We start from the raw sequence: 13980 nt of genomic DNA, 5'->3' as shown, positions 1-13980 counted from the left end.
AATACCCCACACTTGCGATAGATGCCGCACTTTGCACGCTCAGTGCCATGACTTCGCTCACTAACCGGTTGTCATCTCTCGTTCCTAGTATGCGCACATCCCTAGGAGTCACCAAACTCCTCGCAACTCCAATGGCAACTTCGTTTTCAAGGAGTAATGAATAGTTTACGGTCACTGGTCCTCGTCAGGAAGCAAAGTAGGGCAACCAGACCAGTGCAACTCCTTGCCCCCATATCTATGTTGGCGGAGCTAGGTTAATGGGAAGGAATACAACATTTTCTTTCTTTTTCTCTCTTTTCTCTTTCTTCTTTCCTCTCTCTTTTCTTCTTTCTTTTCTCTCTTTTGCATGGTTGTAATTTTTTTCCATTTCCTTTTATAGACGTCAATTATTACAAACCCTAACCACTACAGCGTCTAAGCATTTTTTGATTTTCCAGCATTCCTCGAGCTTCACAGCCTTTTGGCATTCCAACTGTCCCCAACTAATTTGTAGCGACATACCCTTTCTGAATGAACGCATTCAGCAAAGTCATCTCGACTTTCCATGGCGCCCGTAATTTTCGCTTCAGAATTTGCGGTGCCTCTATCTGTCGACACGTGGCTCCTTCTTGCTGCCCATGACTTACCACGAGACGACATTAGAACCCACATTTCAGAATCCAATTCACGTTTCATCTTAAATAAATAATTCAATTAAGAAAAAAAAATTAAAACGTGTGGGCTTCAGAATTCATTATGGGTCAGGTTTCACCATTGTTTGGGTTTCATAGTGGGTTGTGCTTAAAAAATAGTTCGAGTTTCAGTTTGCGTAAGCCTGTGTGATTAAGGGTTACTTTCATTTTTGTTTGTTTGTTTGTTTGTTATTGTAATTTTTATTTTTGTATTTTAATTATTGTATTTATTGTATTTTGTGATATATATTTACTTTAGTACCTTTCTTTTGTGGTTATGACATTGCTTGTTCCTAAGTTTTAAACATTGAGGACAATGTTCATTTCTAGGTTTCGGGGTATTGGAGTTTAGCAAGTAGATTTGGTTTTTCTTAAAAAAAATTTCAATATTTTTGCTTGTTTTTTTTTTTTATATTTATAATTATTTGAGTCTTGTTTTGTGTTAGTACGAAAATCGTATTGGCATTTCCTAGACTGTAGTATAGGTTGAAAATTAGTTTGTGAGGAATTGCTACTGGACGTTTTGGCACTGCTCTTTCAATCTCATACCTCCGAGGCATACCCTGACCATATGAGAAACTTAACAACAGGTAAATCATGACATATCATGCATTCATGATAGGACTTATAGTTGAAGTTTTGTTTTGAGTCTTTGTGATTGAAGTTAAAATATGAGCGGCTCCTAAGTGACGTGCACAATGCCTATATTCCAATTACCTTGCTTTAGGAGTCAATTGGTTCTTCATAATAGTGGACGGTTGGTAACATCATTAAGAGTCCTTAATGAATCAGACTTTGTATTTTTATTGAATCAGAATTTATATTGTTAATCGGATAACTGTTTGGCCCTTGTGTGGCGTCTCATTGAGGAGATCATATTGCACCAGGTTCAAAGAGTCTTAGTTGAATTGGTCTTAGAGTTATAATTGTTTTGGAAGTGTCGTCTCGCAATTTCTCTCCTGTGAGAGAAACTTGCTTTGAATAAAAGGATGTTTGTTTCTTTTCATTGGCAGCTTTTCAACGTCTGAAATTATCGGGGTATATTGAATCTATTTTGGAAAAGCTGTTGTACTCAGTTCACTCGGTAAGTCATCAAGTGCTTCGGTTGCTTGGTGATTAATCGAATTCATTCCTCATTCATATTGCATACATATGCATGTCGGTGTCTCACATGGTTGAGGACACCAAGACGTTTTGTGCGTTTATCCTCTGGTAAGCTTGAAGCAATCGCGACCAGTATTGCATTCAACATAAGGAGTGTCGAAGATCATCCCGTGACAGAAGCTGAGTTACGAAGAAGTCGGTAAACATTGTCTAGATTAAGTCTAGGACAAGTGTGTATGCGTACTTCTTGTAATCTCCATTATATAGTGGATTCGTTCTGGACTAAGGAGTCCCGTGAATTTTCCTCATAGATGGGGTTTTACCACGTAAAATAAATATCTGTGTGTTCTTTTATTTTAAGCTTTGCACATCTCAGGATTGATAACTCATATCAATCCTGCTTTAAAGGTTGATCATTATTTATTGTAAAAAATCGGAAGTAGCTTGTTTAACCTTCTCCAGGCATTTATAGATATCCTACAGGTATTCTCATTTTGTTTTTTAGTCACTTTCCGAACACATATGATGAGATTGTGATAAATGTTTGCATGACTTAAATGAAAATTGGATTTTATTTTATTTAATTATTTTTTAAAAATAATAAATATTTAAAAAGAAATGTTAATAAAATCTGGCATTGTTCTAGCATGGTATGTTTGAAACCTTCTTTACACTTGCCATTTGTTTCATAATTTTTCAATTAAAGGATTTGCATGATCCAAAGAATTGTATCAAGCATTAATTAGACTTATATAACCAACCATATAAAGTGAGCTTTTGAGCCTTGTACTTCAATTCATGAGTGTTATACACAAACTCTTATTTTCTTGTCATCTAAGTTGTTGTTTGATCTCATTATTCATTGATTTGGTTGAGCACTTAAAAGTCATTCATTCTTATGCAATTTAATTACATGACATTTAAGAAATGATATTAAGGCCCTCTATGGATCGTTTGTGCCTTTCAAGCTAACCATATGCATGCTTAAGCATGATTTTCCATTGTTAACCATTTTAAGCCTACATGTAAACATTTTCTTTCATTTAACCAATCATATTCCCTCACCTTAGCCTGAAAAACAAGTATTTACCTTTATAAGGAACTCATGAGCTTTAATTGGGATGTGTTTTTCATACTAAGTTTGGGAAGCGGTGTTACATTTCGAAAAAAAAAAATTCACACATTTGGTGAAAGAAAAGAGAGTTGTGATATTAAGTGGTGGTTGAATGAAATTTCGTTTTTGGGTTCTTTATTGGCCTCAAAATAAATTGGCATTTGTTCAATTAAAAGAATGGAGGTACGAGGAGTTTTGATCATGCGAGAAAAAAAAAATCTAATCGTGATGACTCGAAGTCTTCAAAACAATTGTTTTATGCTCTTACATTGTGAGTTCCTTGGACTTTGTATTATTCATACCTTTCATTTCTTACACACCTTACACCCTTGGCCCCATTACAACCTATGCTAAAGACCTAAATTGATCTTAAATGTGATGTGGTTGAATTGCATTCATTTTCCTACTTTTAAGTGTTTGGCATCCTTCTTGAGATTATATTAATGCAAGTTCTTCATATTTCTATTTCTAGTTAAGTCCCTTATATGGTTTAACTCTAATCTCATGTTTATAACCGAGTGATGCATTGTAGCCCTCCCATGAGTAATTCATTTGTGAGAGGACAACTTTGGTGAGATTTGAAGTTGAAATTATGCTTTGTATGATTTTTGAAATTGTGTGAAAACTAAGATTGGGAAATTTGTTGTATTTGGCTATCACACTACTACACCTTGAGCATGTTATGTTTTGAACTTTGCCGCTTTGTGAAGAATGTCTAAAACTGAGCTTTTATTGTTAAAACTTTTGAGTCGTGCATGAGTCGTTTCTTGTCGGAAAATGTCCGGAAAGATTGTTTTGAGTTTTTTTTTATTTTTTTTATTTTTTATTTTGTTTTTGTTTTTTATTTTGTTTTTTTTTTATAGGAGTAACAAAATCTAATAAAAATTTTAATCACTTTGTTTTGTAGAATCAATAAAACGTTTGTGGGTACCGTGTTTGTTAAACCCTCAGGAGACACAACTCTTCCTACTAGGGATGCCTAGAGGTTTAAAGGCTTGTTGCATACGCTCAATGCAATCGAGTTTCCAGTGAAAGTGGTCTAATTAACTTTTTCTTTTGTTATCTTTGTTTTCCTTTTGTTTTGCTCGAGGACTAGCAAAATCTGGGTTGGGGGGTTATTAGATCGGTGCATAATTACATATCATTTTGTGCCCTTCTAATTTATGATTTAGTTATGTTTTTTAGTTAAACTTGTGCCTTTAATCTCTTTTGTGTTTGTTTCAGTGTATTAAGTTTTGGGACTCATTTAATGCATTTTACAGTCAAGTTAGCTCAAAACTGTGTCTGCAAATCAGTCAAATTCACGGATTGGACTGTATTTGCTCAGGAAGAACCAGATATTATGCCATATATCATTGGAAAGATGCGGAAGTCTAGTTTCTGGAGCATTTTACGGTTCATGATTCCGAGTCTTCTAGAGGAAGTTATGCAAGTTCTAGCAGCTTAAGGTCAAATTCTTCAGCATCTGCGTTACTGTGCCAAAATTGACATTTAAAGGCCTTTCCGATTTTTCCTTGAGCTGGGCTGCATATGGTTGGAAATATAAGACAAAAAGCTTCAAGATCCATATTTTTTTCAGATTTTTCAGAATTGAGGAACAAGCCCAAAACGAGCCCAAAAAAAAGACTTCAATGCATTGTCATGCATGTCATAAGCATGAGCTAATTATTTTTGTGTGGGGGAAGTTAGGCAAAGTTGATGAAGTGAGTATTGTAGGTAGAACCAATACTCAAGGCTGTAGGGGCTTTTATTATATATATTAGAGGTGGGTGGATTGGAGTTGGGGAGGTAAGAGTGGATTGGAGAGTTGGGGCATTTGGGTGTTGGTGAGGAACGTGGATGAGGGTAGAGGTGTCAAACAGGCCGTGCCGGGCCAGCCCGTCCCATTTAAACTCGTGCTTTTAACATTTTCGTGCCGTGTCGTGCAGGCCTATTTAATTTATCGGGTCGTGCCTTGCTAGCCCATTTAGTAAAATCATTGATCCCGGCCCGGCCCAAAGCCCATGTCCATATTGAAATGGGCCGGGCCGGACTCGTGCCATGCCCGTGCTCGTGCCATAATCAAGCCCAAGAACTAACCTATTTAATTTGATTTTTTTTCACTTGATTTTTTTTTATCCACTAGATAATTTAAATTATAAACATTAAAAATATAATTAGAGGCAAGAAATGATGAACTACTTGAAAACATTAATCAATTAAACATCCAAACAATATAAAGGGACGGAGGGCAAAAAGTGTCCAACTCCACTTCAACTTTTCATCTTTAAACAACTTATTATTTTATATGTGAAGAAATGTCTTGCTTTGATTATAAGAGAAACGTATATGTCATATGTATTGATTAGATATCAAGTCCAATGTTGTTTAATTAATTTGTAGTTGTTATGTTTAATTAATTAAGGGCCTAAGTAATTTTCTTAAAATGAAAGACATCAAATATATGTTTATGATTTTTTTTTAAAAAAACATATAAACAATGACATTAGATGTCAAATTATTGCATTTTGAATTTTGAGGGGAAAAAAAAAAAAGGTTAAGTGGGCCGGGCTTGGGCCGTGCTTGAAGCGGGCTTGGGCCATGGGCAAGCCCGGTCCATTGGACCTATTTTTTGATCTCGGCTCTGCCTAAGTTTTCGTACCGTGCCGAGCACAGTCCATTAATATTCGTGCTCATGCTGTGTCATGCCTCATTTAAACGAGCTGGGCTCATGCTGTGCTGGGCCTGCCCATCTCGTTTGACACCTCTAGCTAAGGGTAGAGATTGACAAGGTTGTTGGGTTATTCCCAATTCTATAATCGATGTGCAACTCCTCCCCTCCCCGCCTATGCCCTTCTTTTCTTTTTTATAATGTTTAATTCGACGTTTGATTAATTTTATAAAGCATAATAGGTTTTCTATAATATATATAAAATGTTTATTTAATGACATTAAAAAAAAAAAAGAAATAATATAAAAATATAAAGAAAAAGAAGATGTTGTGCAGGTTGAAAAATTAAGTATAAAGAAAAATAAATAATATAAAAAATAAAGTAAAAATAAATTAATGTACAATAAGGATAGAATAGGAAAGAAAAAAAAGAATAAAATTAATTAAAAAATATTTATAGAAAAAAGAATGTAAGCCGAGAAGAGGGGAGTGGGAAAAGAAAAGTGAAAAAAATGAGCTCCTAAATTTATATAAGTCAACCTCATAAATGCATAAGCATCCTCCCTAGATATAAACCATCCTTCATAAAAGGAAATCCAATTAAAGATGGTATCCAACTATAATTTTGTCTTATATCAATATATATATATATTATATGCACAGGTCTGTTTAATACATACAAGCTTAGCAAGGCAACACTCTCCCACCTATTGGGCTGTAGGGGAAGCAATTTTAGCCTCTATTTCTATTTTGTATCCATTTTTTTCTGTTTATGTTTTTATTTATTTTTTAGCTTGGTTAAAAACATCATTTATCTCACTTGTTTATTTTCCCTTCTATAAAATTTAGAGCTAAAATAAAAACTTTGCTTTCATTTTATGGTACAGTGTTTATGCTAAAATAAAAACTTTGCTTCATCAAGAAAATCAAATTATATGTCAAAAAAGGAATAAATTATCCTTAATTGGCCATTTTCCTAAGTTATCTTCCTTAAATTAAGGATTTTACCTTCATTACAAACTAAATTAAATTAAATCATAAATCAATCCTATAAATCAAGGCTTACTCGTCCAAGTCTTGGGTCCCACATAAAGTACATGTGGCACATAATTCACTGAGAAAAAGGTGGACACATGTCTGCATATGAGAGCTTCATTAAATAAATCAAATTATATGCCCAAACAGGAATAAATTATCCTTCATAAGTCGTTTTCCTAACTTGCCAGTTAATTTCCTTAAATTAAGGATTTTAGCTTAATTATGAGCTAAATTAAATTACATCATAAATCAATCCCATATATCAAGGTTTACTCATCCAAGTCTTGGGTCCCACACAAAGTACACATGACTCACCGAGGCAAAGATGGACACTAAAAATTGTACCATTGAAATATTCTCAAAGAGGCAAGGTTCCTTCTCCCGCTTGCGGTTGAGGAGGTAGGCTACTTCGTAGCCAATGACCACTACGCTTCGTTTGATGTAGAGTACTCACCTAATCATCTAGGGCTTTTGCCCTATTTTTGTACTTGCTACCCTTCTTCCTCATTCATAAAACACTATTGCCCTTGTGTTTCACAAAAAGAGATCTTTAAAAAGAGATCAATTTGGAATATATTTGAAGAAAAAAAATTAATTGATGTTTTATTACATTGAACTATTGAACAACTATTGCGGATGCTCTAAATGGCATAATGCATTAGTTAATGCATTTTTTTATTGGCATGTGGGTCCCATTGTTAGCCTATTGCAATTCAACAGAGGGTCACATAGCACCCTCTCTTGCAATTGCATTAACTAAATCACACCATTGCATGTGAGATTTTATTGTTTTAGTTCAATTTCATACAATAAAATTGCATTGATCCTAACCATTGCAGATGCTCTAATTAATCTAGTATAAGTAGAGCATATAAATTAAAAGTGTTGCATAATTCATTGGGGAGCACATTTTATTAGAAAATGCAATCCTGGTACACCAAGCGAAGAAGCCTGCAATCGAGGTTGCATAATTCGTTAGGGAGCACTTGATTCTTGCATCTTTAAGAAAACCGGTGGTGTCTACTTGCCTTATTCCTTAACTACTTTTCTCGTGAATGGCATATTGATTATGTTAGTCTTGTGGCACTACTTTTGTGTGCTAAACGACAGTTGCAAGTGTCTCAACTTCCTACTAATACAGGTGCTACTATCTTGACCATCTCTCATGGCAGCCGTAGTTTGAATAGCGGCAGTTGCAGCCGCAATTTTTTTAGGGTTTCTTCAGGTGGTGGCGACAATCACCTTACTAGGTAGCTGCATTTGGTGGATTTACCCATGGTGGAAGTGGTGGTTTCAACCGTACCGGAAGTGGTGGTGGGTCGTCCTCATGACGACTTTTCTTCTTCTCAATTTGGTGGAGTCGGTGTTTTTGGAGTTTTTCTTGTTATTGATGTGCGTATGAAATTGCAGTGTTTTCAATGTCGTGGGTTTGGGCATAACGCCGCTGACTACCTCACTCGGGTTCATGTTCCCTCTTTTAACAATCGTGGGCATCCAGCCCAACTCACTGCCTACCCACACTATTATGCCTCACATACAAGCTAACTCATCTACCATGCATCCTTGGCTCGTGGATTCGAGTGTCAATGCCCATGTTACCCATGATTTGGGGCAACTTACCAATCCTCATGATTATCATGGAGGAGATCGTGTTAACGGCGTTCTTGGAGGAACATGTTTGAAAATAGCCAAAGTGGGGACTTCTTTCGTTTGTACCCCTAATTCTACCCATGCATTACCTAACACACTCTTTTATTCTCATGCCTCTTTTAATGTTTTGTCTATTAATCAGTTTTGTGTTGATCATAATTGTTATTTCACTCTTTATTCCATATGCTTTTGTGTGCAGGATTTGGACACTGGGACGATCCTTTTCTAGGGACCGAGTAAAAATGGTCTCTACCTGTTCCCGATTGGTTCATCTTAACACAAACATGGTGTTCTAGTAGTCTTGCTTGGTGTTTGCGTCAATGGTGCTCTTTGGCACTCCCACCTTGGTCATTCGTCGTCTTTTATTTTTCAGCATTTAGTGTCCTAGAATAAATTAACACTCACTGGCAAAGTTAGAGCTTCCTTGTGTCATTCATGTCCTTTAGGAAATGGTCATAAATTGTCATTTGAATTGTCTCTTTTAGAATCTTCTGATCCTTTAGAACTTGTTCACTCTGATATTTGGATGTCTCCTATTTTATCTCATACACGATATCAGTATAGCCTCATGTTCCTCTTGTACCGCCCCTCTTCCAACCTAAACCATAAAAATAAAAATAAAAAAATTTCGAAAGGTTACCAATTCTTCATGGTATCATAACGATTTAGCCCACGTGTAAAAACCCAACGGTCACACGTGTTCCACGTCACCCAATATGTGTTATCCACGTGTTAGGCTTAAAAATTGACCAACGTGAGGGGGTGTGTGAGAATGTGAAGATGAAAATGTTCCACATTTGAAAGTTGAGAAACCTACCAAATGCTTATAAGGAGTTGGACTACTCTCTCCATGGCCAATGGGTTTATGAAGCTTAATTATGTCATTGATTGTAATTGATGTACATTTATATAGCGGTTACACCATATTTTGTGATTGATTGTATATTCATTACAGGGGTTACTTCATTGTCCCCTTTAATTATATATATGGAATAAAGTTGTGATGGATGTGTAAGTTTGACAGCAGCCTTTCTATCATTTGTGTGTATTTCCTTTCACAAGATAGGGCACCTTTCCAAGTACTAGATAAATTTTAAGTTTGGTAGTTGGAGCCACAAGTGAACTTTGTCATTTTAGATATAATTTTTTTTTTTTTTTTTTTTTTGGGATCGAGGTCATTTTAGATACTTACCATTGAAGACTTGAGCTCAAAGACCTTGCTCATTTTGAACAAGTTCACATCCAGTGTTAGCAAGTAAAGCCTAATTCATACAATGAGTCTCTTAGATGCCTAAACCTACAAGGCTCTTTGCCCTTACAAACTTTTTCCCAATTTACAAGGTCAATCTTATAGCCTTATAAGTTATCACCATTGTAAACTCACAAAAGGTCCTTGTTAGGCTTATCCAATTGATTACAAGTATGCATGGGAAGTTCAACATATTACATAATATGTTGGATTGAAATCCTAAGTAACAGAGGAACAAGTGGTCACCCAAGTAATCCCAAAACGAATGCTTCATTAGATTAGCTTGTTGGATTGAAACTTCCCCAAACTAACTAAGGTCATTAGCAAAGAAAAAGTGGGATATATAGCAATTCCATTTCTAACAACCTTCAAAGACTTCCAAGTTCAGAGGTACATAACACAAAGATATAAGGGGATAGAAGGTCACCTTGCCTAACCCTAGCACTAGGAGAGAACCTTTCAATTAGCTCACCGTTGAGAATGACTTGGTACCTAACAAACATGTTGAGAACAAGTAACATCATTCATGAAATCCGAATGCCATCATTCTAGGCTTTGAAGAGGTCAATTTTCCAAGTAATAAATTCTTGTGCAAAACCTCTTGTTCAACTCGATAATAATGTTGTCAACAATCTGCTTCCTTGGTATGAAATTAGCTTGAGTTGAACTAACAAACTTCTGCATGATAGGTTTGAGTTGAGTTACAGAGCTAGGACTAACCACTGCATGATAGGTTTGATGCTTGGGCTATAGGTATAAATGTGAGATATGGGGTTTTGAGCTTTTACAAACCGAACCAAACTGCTTACTTGTATCTTAACGAATCAAGTTGGAGAAAAAAAAAAGGTGCAAAACAATAGAAGAAACTAATGAAAATAATTGCTAAGGAAAAATCGATGCTAGGGATTCACATAAAATATGATAAATTATATGCGAGTTAGTTATGTGAGTCATTGGTCTAATGGTGGAGGATGCTAAGAGCTTGCTATCACAGGTCACTAAGGATGATTTTACCCATATTTGTTGTATTGCACGCTTCGCTCTTCATATTGGTGCTATTGTGTATTGGTTTGAGGGACCTCCTTACTTTATTTCAAATGTACTTTTTGAGAACTGTAACAAATAGTTTTTGGTATAATCTTTAAGGGGACGAGGGATACTCTTTTAAGGGCAAGGTTCTTTCTTCCGCCTTTGGTTGAGAAAGTAGACTACTCAGTTAATCCGATGACCAAACTCTTATGTATAGAAAAACTTGTTTAATCCCTTAGGACATAGCCCAATTTTTGTATTTGATTCTTCTCTTATCAATAAAATTATATCGCCATTTTCTCAAAAATATACAAGTTAGTTATTAGCCGAGTAATTCCTTCACTTTATTATTAGAAGTCTCAAATGCTATTTCGGGCCTCCCTTTCTTTCTTTCTTTCCTCTTGTTTCTTTATTTTGGGTTTCAAAGGCCTCCTAAGACCAACTCCAGCGGCACAGCCCAGCCCGAGGCTACGGGAGGAAAAAAAAAAAAAAAAAGGTGTTCCAGCGCACAGCCCAGGCCCGAGCGCAAGGTGGGACCCAGCAACCTGGGCTGGCTCGAGGGCAAGGTTGGCCCGAGCTCTAGCCCTCGTTTTGGTGCTGACGTCATTGCTACAGTGCCGCAGTGCTACTGTGATGCTACAGTGTCTGGCGCTACAGTACCACTAAAAGTCCACGTGTCGCACTCTGGGCTCTCCGATCAGATTTTTTTCTCCAATCCAACGGCAGCCAATTTTTGTGCAATAAAAAAATAAAAAAATTGAATTTTTTTTATAAAAAAAACCCAAAAAATACTTTTTTTTTTCTATAAATACCAAAATTTTATCCGATTGAGATATGAATACGAACCCAAAAATATTATCTAAATTAATTATTTTTATTAAAAAATTTGTGAAAAAAATAAAAAAATGAATAGTAATTGCCCTTAGCCATGGCAATGGGTGGAAACACAAAATACTATTTGCAAGGGCAACCACTATTCACGTGAATAGTGGCTGCCCTAACTCCCCCCCTTGCCATGGCTAAGAGCAGCTCCAACGAGGGAGCCCAGCCCGAGGCGAGGGTAGGAAAAAAAAAATTCGCTCCAGCGTGCAGCCCAGGCCCGGGGGTGGTGTGGGACCCACCAACTCGGGCCAGCACGAAGGCGAGACCAGCCCGAGGTCCAGCTCGCGTTTTGCCGACGTCAGCCTCGCGTCACGCTGACGCCAACGGTACGCTGCCACGTGTCGCCTCCCCAGCCTTCCAATTTGCTTCTCCAAATTAATCCAACGGCTGAGGCTTTTTTGGGCAAAAAAAATATGAAAAAAAATCGTAAATTTTTTTTTAAAATTCTAAAAAATTCTGATTTTTTTTTTTTCTATAAATACCTATCAATACCTTTCACTTTCAACACCAATACTCTTACATTTCATTATACTTCTACTATTATTCACTCTTTTTATTCAACATTTTCCTCTTTTTCATCTAGCATTTTGATTTCATATTTTTATGGCTTCTTCTATCGAAACCGGAGGGACTTGGAGCACAATGGAAGATGTTTCCTTGTGTGAGGCTTGGCTCCAAATTTGTCATTGTCCCGTGTCCGGCAATGAAATGAAATTTTTTCATATGTGAAAAAAAATTCATGCCGAATTTTGTGAAAAAATTCCGGGGTCTACTCGTACGGAGATGACATTATCCAGTAGGTGGAAAATTCTCAATAAAGAGTTGGGAAAATGGAGAAATGCCCTAACAAAAGCGATGGACAACTATAGAAGCGGGGAAAATCTTACTAACAAGGTAAGTATTTTATAATTTTTGTTTTATTAAGTTTAATCTCCTAATATATATATTTTGTTAATATTGCTTGCATTTTCAATATTTTGTTCATATTGCTTGCATTTTCAATATGTTGTATATATTTTGTTAATATTGCTTGCATTTTCAATATTTTGTTAATATTGCTTGCATTTTCAATATGTTGTTAATATTTTGTTAATATTGCTTGCATTTTCAATATGTTGTTAATATTGCTTGCATTTTCAATATTTTGTTAATATTGCTTGCATTTTCAATATGTTGTTAATATTTCTTGCATATCCAATATATTTTAAATATTTATTGCATTTCCATTTTTTTGTTAAATAGATGATTCAAGCACAAATGTGGTTTGGTGCAACCGGGGGTGGCAAAAAAAGTTTCAACCATCATGAATGTTGGGAGGTGGTGAAATATTGCAAACGCTTCATAATTATTCCGACGGGTCCCGCCGTTGTGTTAAACGAGACGCCACTCAGTGATTCAATGACATCGGATTCACCTCTCGATTCTCCTATGAGTCAAGACTCACCCATCGAAAAGGAGCCGAGGCCCATTGGCTGAAAGGCCGCGAAGGCAAAGAAAGCGGGTAATTCAAGCAATCAAAATTCACAATTTTTGGAGGAAATTGCAAGGCAAAACGGCATAAGAATAGAAATGGAGCAAAAACGCCAAGATCACGAGTTGGCCCTTCAAGCTGAGTATGCACGAGAAAGGGAGTATTTGCGCAAAAAAGATATGGACAAGACGGATCGGGAAACCATGGCAATGGATACAAGTCATATGTCCCCTGAAACAAAACAATTTTGGAAGCTAGAACGAAGGGATGTTATGAGAAGAAGACTTTTTCGGGATGATGGGCCTAGCAACACGGATTGGTTAAATGATGGAAACCATTAAATTAGTTAGCATATCTTTTATGTATTTGTATTTTAGTTGTTTTCTATTAAAGTTGTTGTAATTCATGTATTTTATTTTAGTAGTAATTCGTAATGACTTGTATTACATTTCGTTATTTAATAAACAAAGCATTCAATAAATTACCTTTTTATTCAACATATTCCATACTTCAAACCATACATAATAAAAATAAAAATAAAAATACAAGGCACAATAATAATAACCAACCACAATCAAACCATAATAAAAAAAAATACAACACAACCTAACCATAACTAAATAAAACATAACCAAACCATCTATGCGATCATTAATCTTCATTGCCTTCCATTGCCAGTGCATGCAGTCGATGCTACCAATCATTCCAGGGAATCCTCGAGCTTCGGCTTTTTGTAGAAGCCGTTGGAGGTCCCTGGGAGTAGGTCTACGTAGGTAGTCCCTTCAACAGCTTGACAAAATCTTACCAAAGCCTCCAACGTAGTGAACTTCCCCATCCGGGCAATCTCATCCACCTGATCAGCAGATGCTCCATACGCCAACATTCGTATAACAGCTGTAAGCTTTTGCTCAGGAAGAAGCCCCAAAACCCCAGCAGCATCACACTTTTGAACAAAGTATGCATCATAATTGCAAATATCATGCATAACTTTATTGAACAAATGAGGTTGCATTCTAAATCGCCTTCGAAAATCAACATCAGAGTACAAAGAGGTTGGGATAAAATAATCTTCCAAAAGATTCTTACCCCGAGAATGCCTATGTCTTTCCACATTCCGGCGGC

This window comes from Prunus dulcis, chromosome 8 (genome assembly GCF_902201215.1).
Source record: "Prunus dulcis chromosome 8, ALMONDv2, whole genome shotgun sequence".
NCBI classification, from domain to species: Eukaryota; Viridiplantae; Streptophyta; class Magnoliopsida; order Rosales; family Rosaceae; genus Prunus; species Prunus dulcis.
Note: the sequence above shows the minus strand (reverse complement) of the source record.